Source organism: Polypterus senegalus, chromosome 16, assembly GCF_016835505.1.
Source record: "Polypterus senegalus isolate Bchr_013 chromosome 16, ASM1683550v1, whole genome shotgun sequence".
In the NCBI taxonomy this organism is placed as follows: domain Eukaryota; kingdom Metazoa; phylum Chordata; class Cladistia; order Polypteriformes; family Polypteridae; genus Polypterus; species Polypterus senegalus.
The window spans coordinates 4,186,295-4,204,373 of record NC_053169.1 but is presented as its reverse complement, the minus strand read 5'-3'; the positions used below and the strand labels follow the sequence as shown (position 1 = coordinate 4,204,373).

At 41.2% G+C, this 18,079-nt stretch overlaps 1 long non-coding RNA gene across 1 annotated transcript; it reads left to right on the top strand.

The window, feature by feature from the left end:
• The first annotated feature begins 920 nt into the window (after positions 1 to 920).
• On the top strand, positions 921 to 3,551 carry LOC120516914. The gene is made up of 4 exons (XR_005630943.1): positions 921 to 1,128; positions 1,682 to 1,838; positions 2,554 to 2,680; positions 3,289 to 3,551. It is a non-coding gene; the product is annotated as an uncharacterized LOC120516914 (long non-coding RNA).
• Positions 3,552 to 18,079: the final 14,528 nt, after the last annotated feature.

The window sequence follows — 18,079 nt, the reverse complement described above, 5'->3', positions numbered from 1 at the left end:
CTTGAAATGTTCATAAGTCTCATCACTGCTCGATTGCGGCCGGCATTTGGAAGATGGAGCGATCATAAAATGGCGACGCCACGCCGAACTCAGAAACGTTTAATAAGCCAGTTATTTTGACGAATAACTGCTCCGTTTCTGTAGGCAGCGTCATCTTTTCAGATATACTGTGACAAAATGAGGAGCATCGAGCAAACACAATAATAAGATATATACTGTATATTCACTGGCTGAAAATGCCAATCATTACTAACGCCAGCCACCAAAGTATCAGAAATTAGACAGCTAAACAAAAAGATATTTGTAGTTAGAAACTCAAACGGGACAGATATCGTCATAATATTATAAATGTTATACTCAGCAAAGTGTCACGCTATGACAGAGTAAGTTTAGAACAGCTCATTTTGAACTCTCCAACAAACAATATGAGCGCCGAGATTTGAACTTCATTTAAATAAAGCGCATACATATGAGCTGCCAAGCGTGGCTGGGGAGGAGGACATTTGGGCCTCAGTGCTAAGACTGTTGTTCCCCGGATCCTCGGTGGAAAATGAATGAATGAATGAATAATTTGTCTTCAGGGAGGAAAAACTCAGATTTTGAATTTACTGAAGTGTTTTTCGGAAGATTAAAGAATTACCGTTATATCGTCTCCAGTCGATTAAAAAGAACATGTTGAACAACACCCCACGATTCTTACAGTCAAGGCTTAGCTAGGAGAGGGCGGCGTTGGTGTGCATGCTGCGCTTGTCTCTCTACCCAATCAGCACGCGCTTTGTAAAGTTCTTAAAAAAAAAAAAAAAAAAGAGCTCGGAGTATTCGATGTGTGGGCGGAGCTACGGGTGTTCTTATAAAAAGACGAGCCTCCATTATATGCTGTATTACATTTGCGCATTCTGGAGAGAGACGGTAAGGTAATCGAGGAAGTATCATTTGGTTTTACGCTCCTGAAGACATTGCCGGAGGTGTTGTGTCTTCCGAAAATTATAAGCTAACTAAATCAATGGCATTGACCGGTGAAGGTTTAGTGTTCTTCTATCAATTTGGAAGGTCATTTTCAAGTTCGGTTTATGGAGAAGCCTTGTGTGTCAGCAGTTACTGTCGGATTTCTGGTTGTGCTACCATTCCGTGAGTACAGTGGACTGAAATGTATGAACGTGTATGAAAAAATATCTGTTCTTTATCACAGAAATACTTGGCAGACTTGCTCTTTAGCTCGGCTTCTGAAACTGCTCCTTTGTAGCTTTTGTACGGGATGCTAACTATAATATGATTTTAAATGGTTTTGTAGCTCAAAGTTTTATCGAAGCGTTTAATTGTGTTCGTTTTATCGATCTGCGCACACCTAGTCTGTTCTCTTAATATGAGCAAAAAGCAGCAAACTTTTGAAAGTTTTTCGGTACTTGAATGTCCGCGTCACCGAAAAGGTCTAACGAAGACGAAACTTTTTTGGTCCATAGAAATGCAGCACCTGCATAAAGTGTAGGAGACCCCGGCGTAAACTACGGGGAGTCTAAAAAGGCGTGATGTGTGTGTGTATTTTTAGTTATTTTATTTATTCACGTTATAAGGTAGGCCCATGTCTTTAAGGAGCATCATCAAGTTTAGTAAGTTATGATATATCCGGGGATGAACTTGTGGATTTGTGCTTTCATTCTCATTATTTGTCTCTCTTTTGCAGGTTTTCTGGCCGCCTCCTAATTTTAATGAGTATTGAAGCAGTCCAACTCGAAAGAAAGCTGTTGACACTAGTGCCTGCATTTACTTGGAAGATTAGTCTCTCTGTCCTGATGACCTCTAAAATCCTGAAATGGTAGAAGTCCCGCTGGCGTTTATGGGTAAGTCTTACTGGGGTGTAGCCGCTCTTGAATTACGATGGGACTGCACACACCTTGTCTGTTCTCTTAATATGAGCAAAAAGCAGTAAGCTTTTGAAAGTTTTTTTTGGTGCTTAAATGTCGGTGACAACGAGAAGTTCCAACAAAGCGGAAACTTATTTGGTCCATGGAAATGCAGCACATGCATTAAAAAAAAAAAAGCTATGGAGAGTCCGTGCCCGGTTTTTTCTGGCCGCCACCTAACTTTAACAAGTATTGAAACAGTCCAACTCGGAAGAAAGCTACTGTTGACACTAGTGCCTGGAACTACTTGCATAATTAGTCTCGCTATCCTGATGACCTATTTTAGGATTTTAGAGAAGTCCCGCTGGCGTTTATGGGTAAGTCTTACTGGGGTGTAGCTGCTCTTGCCATTACAGCCAATTACGAAGGGACTGTTCTTTACATTAAAATGAATTTGCACTGGTCAGTGTAACAAAGTCTGGTTTGAGTTCTGATGGTCTTCTCCATGGCATGCAAAGTGCTCCATGGGCCAGGCAGGCATATAATCTCACCTGGCTTGTTGGTGAAGTTGTTAATGTTTGAACCAAACGCTCCCGATGTCCCACTTTGAATTTGTTTGGATGCTGGCAATGTCTGTGTGGGTCAGCACTACCCTGAGGAGATGGAGGTGACTAAACTTTGCTACAGTTGGATGTCTTGCTCTTTCTTTTAGGATATGGGGACCCAATTGGTGATGGCTGCACTGTACATATTGGTATTTATCCTGTAATTAACAGTGCCAATTTTTAGGAAGGAGAGTGTAAGCATCACAAATGAGGATGACCTACATGTATTCGGAGGTGAGTGAGCTCCTGGTGTCCATGTGGGCTGAATGTTTCAAAAGAAATGTCTGAAGTACTTTTGGAGCTAGTTTCTGAATGTCCATCTTAGTGTCTTACTACAGCGTACACCAGCCTACGTTGTTGAGATCCATAACTGGTGGTTTAGTTGAGCCCTATCTGCATGGGGATTGGACTCCATTAGGAATTAAGATCTTTGTTTCCAGTCCTGTGCTTCATCACAACCCAAGGATAACTCTGATTCTGGCTTTGTACTGAAGTGAGTGAGAAGCCAATGTGACAGTAGCAAGTGTGCTGTTGCTGCTTACTGGTGTAAATGGTGTTGGACTGGGTTACCAGTGATGCTTTGAAGCTGCCCCCGATGTAAGTGTTCAAAAGTGTCTGAACTCAGTTGTGCTGGCACTGCCATCTTGGCCTACTGGTTAGGGTGTTGGGACTGCAATCAACTAAGATGTGAATTTAGACTCGCACTGACTGAACCTTGCATGTGTTTAAAGGCGCTATATAACAGGATGACACCACGGCACAGAGCTTCTTAGTGGCTACTGCTTAGTGAGCATATGGCAGTAAAGAACTCATTTCAACTTTCACTTCTTTCTCTCCTTTAGACATTGTGGTGGACTAATTCTCCTGCACATCTCTCGTGCCATCTTCTCAATTATTCGATGGGTGATCAGTAGAAAATCAGATGTGAAGGTTAACATGCAATAGAGGAATAGTGAGAATAGTTCAAATAAAGGGGACACCTGTGAATACAGTGGACCCCGCAACATCTGTGGTGATCCCGGAAACAGAGGGAGAAGAGGAAGACAGTGAAGAAGCTAATTAGAGCGGACTAGAAATCAAAAACATTTAGGAAAATAGTTTTTTTTTTCTTTCTTTTTACACTTTAATTGTATTGTAAATGTTCAGTATTGATTAAAGTTGAATTCAAAATTAAAAAAAAAAAAAAATCCCTTTCCTTTTTACAATTATTGAAGTGTTCATTATGAAACATCTGGGAAGATTTTTTTTTTTTTCCCCCCCCAGTTTCATTGTATGGTAAATGGCATGCCGAGTATTAAGTTCAATTCAAAACTTAAAAACAATCTTTCTCTTTAACAATTATTAAAGTGTTCAATCAGTATTGGCATTCAGATTCGGTCTCTGGCCAATTTCTATCAACTTTAAATGAATTTTGAAAGGAATATACCGTGTTGTCATCTCGGGAGCAGATCCGAGCAGAAGAACGTTCCTTACCATCACTGTACATGTGCAGCCGAGTGGCCAATCCGGCTTCTGCAAGTGCAGCTGGGCACGCGGAGACCTTTCAATGAGTGGTGTCGGCTTTGCGAAGTGTTCCCACGGCGCGGGGGAGAATGCAAACGGAGGGCAATCGGCACACCAGCATGTCACTCCTCCCAACGCTAAGTCCGTGTGTAGCCCTCAGCGAAAACACGGCAGACAACGTGGTCAAAGACTACGGACTTTGTGTTTTGAACTGCGTACATAACTCTCCACTCATCACCCCGCCACCGCAGTGCATGTGAGTTGTCCTCACACAGACCCCGACAGAATTCACACGCAAAGGGGCACCGTTAACCTGGTCGGGGCACGCACTGTGCAGGTAGGCAGGGTTGAGAACGAACATCTGCAGGCTCCGTAGGTACAGGTGTGTTAGGGGAAACGGGGACCGGAAAAGAGTGGAAAACCTGAGGGAAATCGATGTGCGCAGGCTTGAGGCGACCCGTCTGCTCTCTGCCACTGATGTTAAGCACACGAACGTTTTGTCTCCACGTTCCAGGACTCGGAAAGGGCCCTCATAAGGTGGTTTCAGTGCGCCGCGATGTGCCTCCAGCCCGACAAACACAAACTTTGCTGACTGCCTACAGGTGGCGTGAGAACCGGGAGCGAGGGGTGGGAGGTACCGGCTGGAAGTGGACTGCGGTGTCGGGATGCAGCCCAGGGGACAGAACTCGGATGGATAAAATTCCAGAGGCACACTTGGAAGCTGTTCAAACACCAGTTTAGCGGGCGAGACTTGCAGATTCTATTTCGGAGCTGCACGTAGCCCGTTAGCAGCACCAATAGCATCCACGGCAGACGGTCGACCCATAGGCCGGGGTTAAAGAGGCCTTGAGGGTTTAACTTTAGCGAACGGTGAAATCGCTCACAGGCAGTTGTATGGCATAGTATTGACCCAGGGTCCAGTGTCCTCGCAGCCCAGAGCTGTAAAGTGAACTGGCAGTAATGAGTAGGCCTTCTATATGCTGAAGGGAAAACTTAAGGGTTCAAGCTCTTTCAAACAAACGCGGCCCGACTCCCGAGTGCTCGACACGCCGCATATTCATCATCTCTGGACGGGCGGGCAACTTAACTCCTCGCTCGGTTTTTACCATGGAGAGTCATAATGTTTACGCTGTAGTTTCTTTATGGCTAGAAATTTGAAATACTCGTTTAGGTTAGATATTGTACAGAAAATGTGCGTATGTTCTACGTAACCCAGGACAGGAGCACAGACGTCATATCCTTGCCCCCCCTCAGCTCCGCCCACTCGGCCTTAAAAGAGGACTCAAGACGCGCGGAGGAGGATCTTGGGTTCGGCAGCGCTTCGAGTGGGAGTTGATGTTACATTTCGAGAAGATGTTGGCGTTTTCTGAGGTTGGAGCCGACTGTTCAGGACCTTGCCGTTGCCGGATTTCTTCTGTGGTTGGGGTGAGTTCGTGTGCTTTAAATGGAGTAGAAGGTGATTTTCAGTATTGTTGGTCCATTTTATACGGGACTGTTGTTCGTTAGCCCGAGTAAAGGTGCAGTCCAACGGCCGGACTTAAGCATGGGTTAAACTGCTCAACTCGGGTAATGACATTTTTAAAGAAGTATTTATTTGTTAGTCTTGTTTGCTTGTCCGCGACATTATTAGTTTTATTATTCTTATTGTGTCCCCTCACAAATAGCCACTTTTTTCCCCATTATTAGCTTTGCGTTAATGGATTTGGACTGCAGTTAACGCGGCGAAACAATGAAATATCCCGCATGTTTAAATCTCTGTGGGTTTTTACTGGTTAACTGTACATCAGTCCTTCGAGCTTTGAGTCTTTTCGAAAACGACTCGTTTGTGTTTGCATCCAGAGCCGACGATTCACGTCGAAACCGCCATTTGAAACGGCGGGGGGCGAGTGACGTTCCAGAAAGCACGAAGAGCGCACGGCCTCACAAGCCGTTTGTTATCTTATTTATTTTAATTTTAACTCGCGTTTTTACCAAGTGAAATTCGTATGTGTTTCGAATTTGTTTCACAGGACATTCCCCTTCCAGTGTAGAGTGGAACTGTAATTGTAAATCATTACTGAAAAGGGAATAAAATAGTCAATTTGTGACGCAGCTCCTAAATAAACACAGCTGAATATACGAATTGCTCATCAATTAGGACGTTAGTGTCGAGTGCTTTTTCTGCGGAATTCGTAGATGGGCTGTTGTACAGCCGGTTGTTGGCGCATCTCTCCGCTCAACTAGCTGAGTGGCCTGAAGCTGTGGGAGGGACACGTGACAGTGGGCGGTACTCTGTTTTGACCTCGCCCCCTCAGACGTTACCGAACTTTCTCGAAGGCTTCTGTTGTGAAGAAGTTTTGACGAACTGTCGCACAAGTTTTGTTGTATCGCGAAAACAAATCTGCCCGTGAGCCGTTTCCATACATAATTTTGTGTATGTCGCAAATTATCTACCTTTTGTTTTCCACGTTACACCCCCTCCACTAAACAAATAAATGGAGAGATTATTAAGACAGTTTTTTGAAATTTGCCAGCTTACTGTTATTTCAGTTTCACAAATAATTGGAATTGTACATAATATCCGAAGACGCCAGCAGAATGAAGCAGTTGCTTGTCCGATAGCCCTAGAGCTCGAAGAAAGTACCCCAGTGTGGGTATGGGAGAGACGACGAAATAAGACCTTCTGGGAGGAGGTGGTGGGGAGACACTTCACAGAAAGTCTCTGGCTGCAACATTTTAGGATGACACGGCCGACGTATGAGATGTTGTGTGGATTCATCAGTCCTGATGTTGCGCACATCACAGGTTGCCCCCGACCACCGGTTCCAACCCAAAAGCGGATTGCCATCGCCCTTTACAAGCTGGCAACCTGCGCCGAGTATAGAGTAGTTGGAGAAACTTTCGGGGTTGGTAAAACTACCGTCCATCGATGTGTATATGCTGTGTGCACCGCAATTAAAGAAAAATGAATGCGGCGTTATATCAGACTTCCGACTGTAGCGGAGGCCAATGAAATTACATACCGCAATTCCTTGGTGCATCTTGTGCCACAGATTTACGGTGCGCTGGATGGCACGCATGTGCCTATTCTTCCCCCCGACGGAAGGCTACCGCGATTACATTAATCGCAAAGGGTGGCCATCTATTGTTCTCCAGGCCCTTGTTGATGACCGGTGCATGAAACGAGACATTTGCGTTGGCACTCCTGGAAGTGCCCACGATGCAGCTGTGTTTGCAGCATCGGATCTGTACAGGTGAGCCTACCTTTCAACGTCCCTTCTCAGTGCGATGACAACTGAATTAGTACTGTAACCTGCTTCCCTTAAGGTTTTTAATTAAAACTGAAATTTGAATTAACACAAAATAACGATGTTTAATAAAAAAAACTAAAGTTAATATTAATGAGAGAATTTCTCATATATGCTAAAACTTTTGCCATTTAATAATAAGAAAAAAATGTTTAGATAATGAAACACGGTTTATTAAATATTTTGACTGGCACAGTAAATTACCTTTGCGGTTTTTGTATTATTTAGACATCCTGAGAGACCCCAACCCAAGGCTACAGTTGTTGTGGAGGGAGTTCAGGTACCCCTTTTAGTAGCAGGAGACCCAGCCTATCCGCTACTGCATTGGCTCATCACAAGAAATAACAAGACTCTCCATCAGACCATGCGAACCGCTCCGCTATTCTCTTTTTGATTGCACGTGATGAAAATGTATCCCGTGACACATTTATTTGCGTTAAAGCCCTTTTTTTCCGACAAAAAATGTTTCCAATGTAGTTTTTGCGACATCTGAACTATCGATATGGAATTTATGCTCTAAAGTTAAACGGAAAAATATGTCGACATGTACAACATTTTATCGATAATTAGCATTTCCATCAGCTAAAATTTGAAGCGCTAAATATTTTTTCGCAAAAACTCCTTGGGAAACCTGGCTACATACAAGTAACAAATCGCACACAGGTGGTATAGGTAGAAAGTCCAAAACGTTGTACTGTATTTGAGTCCGCTTCAACTTCCCTCTTTGTTAATTACTGTATTACAGTGAATGTATTAGTCTTTGACCAGTGCAGCATGACATGCACGGGAAGTCGACTTTTCTTCTGATATCGCATTTAACTAATGCCCATTACTGCCTATTTGTTGTAAACGTTTGGTATGTAACGGAACATGTAGGGTACCAAATGTATCGGACCGTTCCTTTGGTTCTATAAACATAGTTATCATGAAAATATTCATACTTTTAAGCTATATTCATCTGCTATTTTGAAGGTAGTATTCTTTTTTCCTCCTGCTACAACTAATCCTCTTTTGTAGAATGGTAGACCTAAAGTATGCTTTATGATGGAGCAAGTTCACTGAATTGCTGTTTCAGTGTAGTTTTTATTGATCGATGAGTGTTTATTACTGCACTGGAAAGGGCAGCGTTGATCACCCATCACTGGTTTGATTAACCAGGTGTATAGAAAGGATTTCTTCTGCCCATATTCTTTACAACAAATCTGTATGACACCGTCTTGGTATACATGCACCTCAAAAGTCTTGTAGTGGTGGAGCTGACATCTACTCCTCCACCAATTGGGAAGTATTTTGTCTTCTGATAGAAAGGAAAATGCAAGTTTTAGTATCATTATTGGTGACTACTACTTCTGGTCAGATTTCAGTAAGGGCTTAGCAGGGCTGTAGCACTGGGCTTTCCAAGAAAGTTAGATGCAGTGAATGTTTTTGGATTACTTGGTTATTTCCTGAGAATTTGCCATGTAGTCTGCTTAAGCAAACTTGTGTATAAAGCGGTTATAAATGTAATTTGATTTTTAATAGTATTTCTCCTTTATGCTTGAGGAGAAAGGAAAACCCCCTGTTAACTATGATGAAGCCTAAATAGAACAGCAGCAAATCTGGGATTTCAGGTTCAAGAGTGAAACTAAACTTGCTCAGAGGCAAAATGTGTTTTTATGACACTGCAGAAACGTTCCAATGTTTATTATGCCTGTTAACCAAAGAGCAGTGCTGTAGAATATTCTGTTGTATTAAAGATACAAACTAACAAATTAGGAAAGTGCTGATTATGGAAGTAAGTGATAAGAACATTTTGCAGTGAATTAGGGCATCCTCCTTGTTTTATAAATGTTGCTTTTAGGCTTTTCTTGACTTTGTCACAAATGTAAGCACAGAATGGCACAGGAAAGACTGAGGCAGCAGGACACCATGAATGCTAAAACATGCAACCATTCAGAGTCCCTGCTGTTTTGTCACTATGTAATGTGCTGAAGCCCGGGCCCTTGGTGTTTCATACTTGCACCCATAAAATTCTGATGGTTTTGTAGCTGCAAGCCTGTTTTACACTGTGCTATGTTTTACTTAACAGCTATGGACTCCTACTTGAGAATTTTTAAAGCGGTGGAAGCAAAAGTTTCAGCTTTATGGTTCAGTCAGTTGCTTCTGCCATTACTCCACCCAAAGATATCGCCATTGAATGCATTGGCTGAAAATGAGGAATCTGAAGAAACTCTGGAGGATGGATTAAGGTGATTTGGTGCACAGAAAGTTCAAGGCCTCCTACCTACATCCTGAGTAAGGTAAAGGACTATTGCAGAATCTTTGCTTTTAAAGTTAAATGTTACAAATCTGATCACTGCTTTTAGTCATTATTGCACAGATGCCAAATAACCATGTTACAAAAGCAGGAATATCGCATACCACAGACTATATAACACTGACAAATGCTTGCATAAAGTCCAGTTTCCAATCCAGATGTCTCAACGTTTTCAAAAGATTCAAAGTTTCTTCTTTGTATTTAAATGGTTTAAAAATATGAATACATTCTGAACTTTATTTTTTTTTAATTTTAAATACAGGCTTTAGACTTCACAGATGCCACCCGATACCCAACTCTAAGCACACTTATCTGTGGGTAGTGATCGCTAACCACTTCAGGGGACATCCCATCTGAAGAGTGACTGCATCATGGGACAATTAAATGTGAACTTGGCCAGCTATTGGCTAAACTGGTACTATCCAGAGAGAGCTAGTCAACATATTGGACTACGTTCCCAGTACAATCCAGTAACTCTTCTTGGCTCCTGGGGCTGAGCCCAGCAGTATCCAGCACAAGGTTTAGGTCCATTGCAGGGCCAATTTGGAATTGAACAGTCTACTATGTCTTTGATTTGGGGGAATGCAATCTCTACCAGGCTAGAGATTTGAACCTGGAGCACTTGGTGGATCAACAAGTATCATTTATCTTCATTTTCATGTTCCTTTTTATCCCTCTTCTTGCTAGGACCGTTGTAGTTGTTCCTGAGAACTGTATTCACAGGTGTCCTCTATTTTAATTTTACATGTTAACCTTCACATCTTCGGTTTTTTTTTTCTTTCAGTTCTCGCCTGTCGAATACTTGCGACGATGGCATGAGAGATGTGCAGGAGCATTAAGCCACTGCACAATGTCTAAAGGAGGGAAAGAAGTAAGAGTTGAAATTAGTTCTTTACTGCTAGTTGCTGACTAAGTAGTAGCCACTAGGAGTCTCTGCTTCAGTGGTGTCATCCTGTTATATAGTGCCTTTAAACACATGCAAGGTTCAGTCAGCGTGAGACAGATGTTCGTTCTTAACCCTGCCTGCCTGCACTCGGACTGGGCGCACTGTGTGTGCCACGACCAGGTTAATGCCCCTTTGCGTGTTAATTCTGTCGGGGTCTGTGTGAGGACAACAATTCACATGCACTGCGGTGGCGGGGTGATGAGTGGAGAGTTATGTACGCAGTTTAAACGCAAAGTCCGTAGTCTGACCACATTGAGAAAACGTCTGCCATGTTTTTGTGACTCGCAGAGGGCTACACACTGACTTAAAGCATTGGGAGGAGTGACATACTGGTGCGCTGATTGCCCTCTGTTTGCATTCTCCCTCGCGCCGTGGGAACAATTCGCAAAGCCAGGGCTGTGGAGTCGGTAGATAAATGCTCTGACTCCTCAGTTTCTAAATCTTCCGACTCCTCTGTATGTATATACTATGCTAATGTATTTTCTACATCCATTGAAGGAAAGCAACATACATGTCATTTCACCACAGAACTACTGGCTAGGAAGCCAACTCTCTACTATAATGCCAGATTAAAGACAAACACAATGAAAACAAGGTTTTGTTTAGTTTTTAAAAAAAAAAAAAAGTGTGTCTGGATAGTAATGGCAGGCATAAAAATCAGGAACAGGAAATGTATTGGTTCAAAAATACAAACCACATTCTTTGGTAGTTTTAACTTTTAAAACAAAAAAAAGCTTAACTATGTGAACTAAAAACAATATCTGGAAAACCTATATTAAACTTGGAATACAGTTATAGTTAAAGGAAATAAATATGGCAGCCTCCATATTCCTCTGACCTCGGGTTCCCTTTAAATGCAATCTAAAATCAGTGTAGAGTTCTAAGAAACAGAATTGCTTCAGCCATATCCTCTGAGGCTCTTAAATCTGATTTGATTATTTTCAGAGCTGAAAATAATCTTTCAACACTGACTTGGGTGGGTGGCATTGCCGCTACAATTCTAGCCACATCACCAATGATCTCTGGATACACAAGGATGGCTTCTTCAACACTAAGTTTTGATGAGCGATCATACTTTTCAACTTCCTTTAGTTTTAAAAAAAAAAAACTCCTGCCTGAATTTCTTTATTTGGACATTGACTGGTTCTTTATTGCTTATGCGACGTCGCTTTCCTTCTCCTTCCATTTTGTCCAAGAAGGAATCAAAGTCTAACTCTTCATTTGAAGAGGATGATCCTGAGTTACCACTAGTGCTTTGAACTTCCTCCTGTATTTCAGGTAGTAATCCCCTCATGCGAACTGCTAAATCGTAGAGTGCCTTTTTCGCTGTAGCAGTCTGGTCACTGTTCAACAAAATTCGGCTCATTGGGTCGACATAAATAGCTGCTAACAAGATTTTATTGTCCAGCAAAAGACTCTCTCTTTTCATCATTGAAAATGCAATGCCATCAGCTATTAACCCTCCACTTTTGTTCAGGCGATACATCAGGCTCTTCCATTCCAAGAAGAATTTACCGGGGGTTAGATTTGTCACATTGCAACCTCTTGGTGACGGTAAAGGGGTGTGAAAGAAGGTTTTCCAGCTCTTTTATTTGTGCCCACTGGCTTTCAGTTAAAGCAACATTCTCATTATACAATTCTTCTAGGAAGTCTTAAGTTCAAGCAAACGCTTCCCCAGCGTGTTGTCTGATCCAAAATGGCTCCTTTTCCTGCACGTCTCTTCAAAATTGCATCAGTTTTTGGTGCCCTGGCTGAAATAGCTACTTGCCTTAATTTCCCAATCAATGTAGCTGCATGGCGATCTTTTAGTCCATCCCTTATAGCAAGCTGCAGAGTATGAACAGCACATCTCATATGCTGAATAATAGCAAGCTTCAATGCTTCTTCAACAATGTTATCCACAATGTCAGTATTCATTTTTTCCAATACTTTCAGAGCAGTCTTCCTCTAACTCTAATAACTCTGTGCCACTTTCTTCATCTTTGTTCATCTTCTCAATTGTGCTCAACATATTAGAAGCATTATCTGTCACAAAATCTGTTCCTTTTTAATTTCAAAATCTTCTAGAACACCCTCCACTAACTTCTGAAGATGGTCACTTGAGTGATGTGCCTGGGTGTCCTTTAATCCCAAGGTCTGTGTTATTATTGTTTTGTTGTTTTCATCCACAAATCTCACATTAATACCAAAATAATTGACCCTTTGACGTGTGCATGCATCCATTTTAATGAAGAGAAAATGTCCTTTCAGAACTTTTCGTAGTTCTTCTTTTTTACATTTGGCCTCCTCAATTATAAGTTTCCTTATATTTTCTCTTTCCAGAGAAACACCAAGTTTTTTAGCCATTTCTCCATTTTAGGCCTAAAAAGGCTGGCTGAGAAAAGGATAGTGGTAGACTATTCTTTACTACCATTTCAATAATGTTGGTTTTAAATTTTTCTGGTGTCATTGTTATGGTAACTTTGTCAGATATGAAGAATGTTCTTATTTGTGATTGGGTTCCAGTAGATTTCTGAACGTTTTTTGGCACAGAACTAGATGCAGTGTTTTCATTGCTATCTTTCTCATTCACAGCTTCCAATACTTTGGGATAAAAAACGCTGTAAGTGTCTTTTCAAATTTGATGATCTTATAGGTGCATTTTTATCAGGCCCACTGAAACTGCTAATTTTTGCATCACATTGTTTTTCACCATTATCATCATTTTGAATACATTGGCACACAATGTTTCCCATCACTTGATAATGCAAAGTGCTCATAAACAGCAGACTTTGTTGTGTTTGTCGTTGTTGACAGTCTTTTTGCCTTTCTTAACAGGATGCCTCCTTCACTAAAATATAAAATATTTTATACTAACTGGCATATGCTTCAATTTTAAATATAAAAAGTCTTGTTCTAAGCAAACATTCATACAGCATGGCTTCATACATACAAATAAGCTATCTAGCACAGCATTAAACCTAGATACGATTTGTCCTATGTTTATACGCTTCTGATTACTAGTATGTGCAATCTGCACTAACTTTTATACATTCCTGCACACTAACAAACCTACAGATAGCAGCCATGTAGTTTTGTCCAGACACTTGTACACAGCCTTCCCTCATACAGACATGGAGCCATGCAGTTTTAAAATAAATATGAGCACTTACAGTTGAATGCAAATGCAAGAAGCTGTTCCACCAAGTTCTAAGCTCTTACAGCAGAGAGAGGCAGAAGCTGCTGCTTTTTCCTTAGTGTTATCTTGTGAAGATAGGGCAGTGGAAGGCAGGGGGGAGGGGCACTTCAAGAGAAATCATGAATCGTGTTTGAATCCCATAGTCAGGTTTAAAGTTATTCCCTTTACTTATACAAGTGTCTCTAGTCCTGCAAAAAACATTTACCTAATTATCAGCGAGAGTTAAGGCCCCCGAATACGCAGCGATCCGTGGCCGATTTTGCCACCGACCGATGTGTGTGTACAATCGCGGCAATTGATTGGTGGCCGCAGATTGTGGGTGTCCACATGGACGGGCAGATCCAGCTTGCCGAAAATCTCGACCAACTCCCCCATCCAAAGTAACGTGATGCCTCTGTCTGCTGCAGTGGCTGTCTCCTCTGTCAGCCAGCTGGAAGTTTAGTGCATTGTTTCACTCACCGGCCAGCTGATCAGCAGGACGAGCCTCTGCTGGAGACAGGTAGGGAGATCTGTGTTCTCGGCTCCTTTGGCCCCCTTCACTAGCGCATAGCGAATGGGAGCCGACGGAGCTGAGAACACACCAGATGATTTTTCAGGCGTTTGACGTGTTCTGACTCGTTGAACGGCTGAAAAATCTGCAGTGCATCTGTAAATGTATGGGGGGGCTGTAGGCTAGGTTCACAGTTCCCTGCAACAGTGGAACACGACACAATGGAAAGCGGTGCCGCACCTTACCTGTGCATTACATCCCATATAGTGACGCATACAGTCAATGAAAAGCATGCTTCATGGTTACTTGACATGTTCATTTTGTAGTAACATTATGCACTGCATGCATTGGGCTTTATTCTTACAGCAGAGAAGTAGTTCATTATGACTGTTGGTGAATTGGGACATTTTAACTTTTTAAATTTCCATTTAAATTTAGTCGGAGTCGGTTAACTTTTTGCAGACTCCGACTCCAGGTACCCAAAATTGTATCCGCCTGCCCAGCTGCCCTTGCAGAAGCCGGATTGGCCACTCGGCTGCACATGTACAGTGATGGTAAGGAACGTTCTTCTGCTCGGGTCTGCTCCCGAGATGACAACATGGTATATTCCTTTTAAAATTCATTTAAAGGTGGTAGAAATTAGCCAGAGACCGAATCTGAATGCCAATACTGATTGAACACTTTAATAATCGTTAAAGAGAAAGATTGTTTTTAAATTTTGAATTGAACTTAATCAATACTCAGCATGCCATTTACCATACAATGAAACTGGGGGGGAAAAAAATAGATGTTTTTCATAATGAACACTTCAATAATTGTAAAAAGGAAAGGGATTTTTTTTTTTTTTTAATTTTGAATTCAACTTTATCAATCAATACTGAACATTTCATCTATTTTCCTAAATGTTTTTGATTTCTAGTCCGCTCTAATTAGCTTCTTCACTCTGTCTTCCTCTTCTCCCTCTTTGTTTCTGGGATCACCACAGATGTACTTGTTGCGGGGTCCACTGTATTCACAGGTGTCCCCTTTATTTTAATTATTCTCACTATTCCTCTATTGCATGTTACATTTACATCTGATTTTCTACTGATCACCCATCGAATTGTTGAGAAGATGGCATGAGAGATGTGCAGGAGAATTAGTCCACCGTATAATGTCTAAAGGAAAGAAAAGTAAAGTTGAAATTAGTTCTTTACTGCTAGTTGCTGACTAAGTAGTAGCCACTAGGAGTCTCTGCAGCAGAGGTGTCATCCTGTTATATAGCGCCTTTAAACACATGCAAGGTTCAGTCAGTGTGAGACCTGACATCTACTACTCCACCAATTGGGAAGTATTTTGTCTTCAGATAGAAAGGAAAATGCAAGTTTTAGTCTCATTATTGGTGACTACTACTTCTGGTCAGATTTCAGTAAGGGCTTAGCAGGGCTGTAGCACTGGGCTTTCCAAGAAAGTTAGATGCAGTGAATGTTTTTGGATTACTTGGTTATTTCCTGAGAATTTGCCATGTAGTCTGCTTAAGCAAACTTGTGTATAAAGCGGTTATAAATGTAATTTGATTTTTAATAGTATTTCTCCTTTATGCTTGAGGAGAAAGGAAAACCCCCTGTTAACTATGATGAAGCCTAAATAGAACAGCAGCAAATCTGGGATTTCAGGTTCAAGAGTGAAACTAAACTTGCTCAGAGGCAAAATGTGTTTTTATGACACTGCAGAAACGTTCCAACGTTTATTATGCCTGTTAACCAAAGAGCAGTGCTGTAGAATATTCTGTTGTATTAAAGATACAAACTAACAAATTAGGAAAGTGCTGATTATGGAAGTAAGTGATAAGAACATTTTGCAGTGAATTAGGGCATCCTCCTTGTTGAAATAGCTACTTGCCTTAATTTCCCAATCAGTGTAGCTGCATGGCGATCTTTTAGTCCATCCCTTATAGCAAGCTGCAGAGTATGAACAGCACATCTCGTATGCTGAATAGTAGCAAGCTTCAATGCTTCTTCAACAATGTTATCCACTCTAATAACTCTGTGCCACTTTCTTCATCTTCTCAATTGTGCTCAACATATTAGAAGCATTATCTGTCACAAAACAAAGAATCTGTTCCTTTTTAATTTCAAAATCTTCTAGAACACCCTCCACTAACTTCTGAAGATAGTCACTTGAGTGATGTGCCTGGGTGTCCTTTAATCCCAAGGTCTGTGTTATTATTGTTTTGTTTTCATCCACAAATCTCACATTAATACCAAAATAATTGACCCTGTGACGTGTGCATGCATCCATTTTAATGAAGAGAAAATGTCCTTTCAGAACTTTCCGTAGTTCTTCTTTTTTACATTTGGCCTCCTCAATTATAAGTTTCCTTATATTTTCTCTTTCCAGAGAAACACCAAGTTTTTTAGCCATTTCTCCATTTAGGCCTAAAAAGGCTGGCTGAGAAAAGGATAGTGGTAGACTATTCTTTACTACCATTTCAATAATGTGGGTTTTGAATTTTTCTGGTGTCATTGTTATGGTAACTTTGTCAGATATGAAGAATTTTCTTATTTGTGATTGGGTTCCAGTAGATTTCTGAACGTTTTTTGGCACAGAACTAGATGCAGTGTTTTCATTGCTATCTTTCTCGTTCACAGCTTCTAATACTTTGGGATGAAAACGCTGTAAGTGTCTTTTCAAATTTGATGATCTTGTAGGTGCATTTTTATCAGGCCCACTGAAACTGCTAATTTTTGCATCACATTGTTTTTCACCATTATCATCATTTTGAATACATTGGCAAACAATGTTTCCCGTCACTTGATAATGTAAAGTGCTCATAAACAGCAGACTTTGTTGTGTTTGTCGTTGTTGACAGTCTTTTTGCCATTCTTAACAGGATGCTTCCTTCACTAAAATATAAAATATTTTGTACTAACTGGCATATGCTTAAATTTTAAATATAAAAAGTCTTGTTCTAAGCAAACATTCATACAGCATGGCTTCATACATACAAATAAGCTATCTAGCCCAGCATTAAACCTAGATACGATTTGTCCTATGTTTATACGCTTCTGATTACTAGTATGTGCAATCTGCACTAACTTTTATACATTCCTGCACACTAACAAACCTACAGATAGCAGCCATGTAGTTTTGTCCAGACACTTGTACACTCATTGAAAGGTCTGCGCGTGCCCAGCTGCACTTGCAGAAGCCGGATTGGCCACTCGGCTGCACATGTACAGTGATGGTAAGGAACGGTCTTCTGCTCGGATCTGCTCCCGAGATGACAACATGGTATATTCCTTTTAAAATTCATTTAAAGGTGATAGAAATTGGCCAGAGACCGAATCTGAATGCCAATATCAATCAATACTGAACATTTCATTTACAATACAATTAAAGTGTCAAAAGAAAAAAAAAAACTATTTTCCTAAATGTTTTTGATTTCTAGTCCGCTCTAATTAGCTTCTTCACTCTGTCTTCCTCTTCTCCCTCTTTGTTTCCGGGATCACCACAGATGTACTTGTTGCGGGGTCCACTGTATTCACAGGTGTCCCCTTTATTTTAATTATTTTCACTATTCCTCTATTGCATGTTACATCTGATTTTCTACTGATCACCCATCGAATTGTTGAGAAGATGACATGAGAGATGTGCAGGAGAATTAGTCCACCACATAATGTCTAAAGGAGAGAAAGAAGTGAAAGTTGAAATGAGTTCTTTACTGCCATATGCTCACTCTGAGGCTCTGTGCCGTGGTATCATCCTGTTATATAGCGCCTTTAAACACATGCAAGGTTCAGTCAGTGTGAGACTAAATTCACATCTTAGTTGATTTTAGTCCCAACACCCTAACCAGTAGGCCAAGATGGCAGTGCCAGCACAACTGAGTTCAGACACTTTTGAACACTTACATCGGGGGCAGCTTCAAAGCATCACTGGTAACCCAGTCTG